This window comes from Pinus tabuliformis, chromosome 9 (assembly GCF_031772625.1).
Source record: "Pinus tabuliformis cultivar Carrire ecotype Pingquan chromosome 9, CPIR1, whole genome shotgun sequence".
NCBI lineage: Eukaryota > Viridiplantae > Streptophyta > Pinopsida > Pinales > Pinaceae > Pinus > Pinus tabuliformis.
The window spans coordinates 1,103,551,897-1,103,556,257 of record NC_142307.1 but is presented as its reverse complement, the minus strand read 5'-3'; the positions used below and the strand labels follow the sequence as shown (position 1 = coordinate 1,103,556,257).

Sequence of the window (4,361 nt, the reverse complement as noted above, 5' to 3'; positions counted from 1 at the left end):
TGCATTTAAAAGAGCTACACCAACATGAGTTTGTTACCTATATTACAAACCAATAACTGTAGTAACACTAGAATGAGAAAACTATTCTCAGAAGTTCTCCCATTCATAAGCCAATATTTTATGCCAAAAGGAACTTGAGGTATTACATTAAAATAATACCGTGAACCAAAAAACTTGTAAAATAATTGATGCTTAATGCATGCACTATGAACCATCTGAAGGATTTGCCACACCATGATCTCTGTAAATCTCAAACTCATCAGGACTCCACCGGCATACAAGGTTGAGGTGGAATGTAGCCATTTGAACACCCATTAAATGTAGTATACGAGATGCTTCGGGTGATATTGGCTCTCCTTCTCGGCAAACTACATGATCTGCTACTAATTCTATCACACCTTTATTTAATCGAACTGGCATCCCCTGCTTCCGCAGAAATGGTTCCATCTCATGCGTGAGTTGTTCCAAATGATGTTATGACTGCTGCCGGTTTATATGATCCCTTTCCATATCCCAATGCATGAAAGGCAAGAGAACGCTCATCGATACATGAGATACATGAGACATGACGATTTTGTGCAGCTGCCACAGCAAACGGAGATGATCTTGATCCTGGTGCTATGCAAAAGTATGTTACACCCAGTCGACAGCACTCCTCTACTATGAGAAATGCCCATACAGCATTGATGTTGGGAAATATTTCCAAGTGCTTATATGGCTCGAGCAATGACTCATACTGTCTCGTCTTCAATTCAAGTTCCTGCCAAATATCATATAACTTGGAATTTTTTACTATCCCAGCTTCTGAGTAAACAAATATTTGTGAACCTTACTCCGCTCTTCTGCACCAATGCTGAGCCAGTTGCTTCAACACATATACTAGACCGCGTATTGCCCGGACTGAAAAAGGCATAAGGTCTCGACAGTAGCCTTCCCAACCAAAGCTCCAAGACCCATAACCCCACCTATCCGTGCTTGCCATGTGCTTCCATAACAACAGTGTAAAAGTCGAGGTAGAAGCTGCTCGAAGACTGGTATATGAACACCTGGAGGTGGTGAGTAAACAGGATTCATTGAAGGACTAGAAACCATCATAGGAGTACCTGGCGTGCCCACACCCTTTGTAGTTAATACACCAGTATGTTTGCAACGAGCAAGAAAAAGAAGTGTTTCTGTAAAAATGTTTAGTCCATTCAAGGCAGCCTTAGCATGTGCTCTATTTTCAGCTGCAAGAACATCAACTAATTCATCCCATGCCAATTTGAATTTTCTTCTCTTGAATATTGCGTGGCAAATCTTTCCATATTTTCTCTGCAATTGGAACTTGTACAGGGACATCGGCCTGATTTAAATGTTCCCATTCAGCTTTCAAGTGGCTCCGAATATTTTCAAAGATGGTCCGACTAGTATGTAAACCCAATGAGTCCAAATGAAGAATAATGGGACCATCTTCATCTTCTCTGGCAGGAATACTGATAATTGCCAAACTCCAATGTTGACAAGCATGAATTGGCAAAAAGATATACTCTTTCTTAAATATGTTTACTCCTTTAAACCATCTCCGAAGCTTTGCAAAGGAATTCCCATCTTCTTGCTTACACTTAGAATCCAAAGCTTCCTCGAGTTTACTATAAAAGAAAGTGTTAAAGAAGTGATAGTCATTCTTGTGCTCAGTATGTAGAAATTCAGATCTTTGGAGGTACTGTATGTAGAAGTTCATAATTGCTGAAGACAAAAATTGTAAGGGAGCCAGGCATTCCATGTCAGAGAAACAAATTTCAACAGATTCTGGATGATCTCTTTCAGGGTAGTAAATTCGGATGTCCTTTTTCCGTCTTGCAGATATTCTACGGGCCTCATACTGCCTCTTTGGTTTCTCATCATCTTCATTCAAAACAACTATAACCTTCTTCATTGAACTTACTGGTGTAAAAGAGAAGCACTCTTTTGCTGAACTTTGTGTAGCATAAGTTGAATCTGCCACCCCTTGTCCATCTGTTCGACTGCAGCCATTCTCTTCAATAATAGGAGAAAACTGAGAAGATCCCAATTGATTACTTCTGGTACTCATATATGTCAACTTCCCTTGATTGCTGCAACTACTGCTAGAACTAGAAGAAACAGACTTCAAAAAGACTTTGGCATGGAACCAACTGGCGAACTACTTTCCAGCAAAACTGCCACTGCCAAGACATGATTCATGAGGAGAAGATGCAAACTTTGAGGATGCCATTGTTCCCCCATGGTTGTCTGGTGGTGCTGATCCAAAGAAAAACCCAACAGAATTACTAGGTGGACTCTTGATTTCGAGCAATGCTAGGAAATAACCGTTCTTTATGTGAAGGCTGTTTCGTGTCAAGATAACTGTATCCTGAATCTTTTGATTGATGCCAGCAAGCGACTTTCCATTTAATGCATTCCGATAGTAAACAAAAACCTTTTTCTCCTTCTCAGCAACAACTGCAACATGTACCAGTACTACGACACCTAACGATCTAAAACACAGTGGCAGCTGGGTGAGATTTGTTATGGATCAGCATGAAATCACCTAAAACATGTTGCGCTGCGAAACTGCTAAAAGGACTTATACACTACGAAATTACTTAAGGAGCTTTGTGACACATAGTAATTTTTGAACAAAACTGACACATGGCTATGAGACGGGGATGAATGAGAATGACCGGTGATGAATGAGAATACATAGTTGACTCAAGACTCTGAAAACGAAAATCAAACTTAGACTAGCACCGAATTTTTTTTTTTACCATCAAACTAATGTGAGCGGTTTTGAAATTAGAATTCTTAAGTGATAACAGGAGGAATGAACCAAGTCCCCTCATTATATTTCATTATGTGACCATTGGAGTGCTACAAACCCCTCACATATAACCTTACAAGCACTCCTCCATTTAAGATGTCCTAGGCACTAGTCTACAATCAACCCAGAGGACGTCTCTAGGGAGGTTCCTTGTCTCCTGCTACACTTGTGTTGTAGGTGCAAGATTTAACCCCAACATCTTTATGGTTCCATTGTCGAGGAATGGATTAGAATATTTTTCACTGGGTACGACAAAATTTTTCATTCCCTCTGTTAGGTGAGAAATGGAAGTGTGGGTTGAAGATCTCTCACCTTAGCGACTCCACTGATTAATTTTATGGTAAACATCCTGGTGACTCCACTGATTAATTTTATGGTAAACATCATGGTGACTCCACTGATTAATTTTATGGTAAACATCCTGGTGACTCCACTGTCTGAATATTAATTGTAAACTCTCTGGCTACTACATTTGTCAAGAAATGGAAGAGACGATGGAAGAGAAGGTTAGCTTAATAAAGAACTCCTTATATAGACTGATGAAACTGGAGTTAGAAAATAGAAGCCTTCGACGATAGTATTCCTCTTTCTCTGACAAAGAACAAGAAGCCAGGATGCATGAAGAAGAGGAGGATGAGCTTGATGTAACACTAAATGATGATGAGATGGATGATTGCTGCAAGAAGTTCTCTGATTTCATGATGGCTCGGTTGCACAAGAGAATTTCTCTTCGGTTATCTAGAAATACATCAATGGGACATGACCAAAACGAAGGCACTTCCTCTGAGGAGCCTCCTAGGCTAGCTGACAAGGGAAAGGGACTTCTAGATACAAATGGCTTTAAACCTAAAGTCCTCAAAGAAGAGAAGTCACCCTCCCCTTCCTGGCTCATCTGTGAAGAAGCCAAAGAGCCAAGTGGTGTTTGTGGCTACCATGACCAAAAATACATCGGTCAGCAAACTGTATGTGAAGAAGAGGTTGTTGCAAACATTCCTTTTCTATTCCAGGACCCTATGGCTGAGTACATAAGCATATTCTTTAGTCAACACCAGAGGTCATTTCATGAGCATGTATCAGGTTCCATATTTGCAGATTTTTCATGTTGCATGTTTGTTTTAATTTTTCTTTTTTAGTAGTATGAAGGCATGTGGTCTAGTACTCTTATGTTGACCTGGTTCTATTAGAAAAAAGAACATACTTAGTTGAATTAAGTATTGTGCATAAGTAGGATTGTACATAAATAAGCTCACCAGCTGAGCATTTACTTTTCAGTTGTTAGAATTTTTATTTCTGCATTCTAGATTGAGGAGGAAAGTCCCATGGAGATTTTGTTGATTAAAAAGATGCATTTATTATTGACTCCATGCCTAATGGTTAAGGATACTGATCTGCAGGTTCTCAGCACCTTTCCATCAAGGCACTGTCCCCAGTAGGAGCCAATGTTATCACCCATTGCTTTTTTAGTCACTAGTTGCTTCAAAAGCCAAATAGTAGTGATGTTTGATGCCAAATTTTGAGCCATATAAGTTATCGTAGCTTGAGG

At 39.8% G+C, this 4,361-nt stretch overlaps 1 pseudogene; it reads right to left on the bottom strand.

Moving 5' to 3' along the window:
* Positions 1–1,246: 1,246 nt before the first annotated feature.
* On the bottom strand, positions 1,247–2,071 carry LOC149152520 (ubiquitin-like-specific protease 1D pseudogene; annotated as a pseudogene).
* Positions 2,072–4,361: the final 2,290 nt, after the last annotated feature.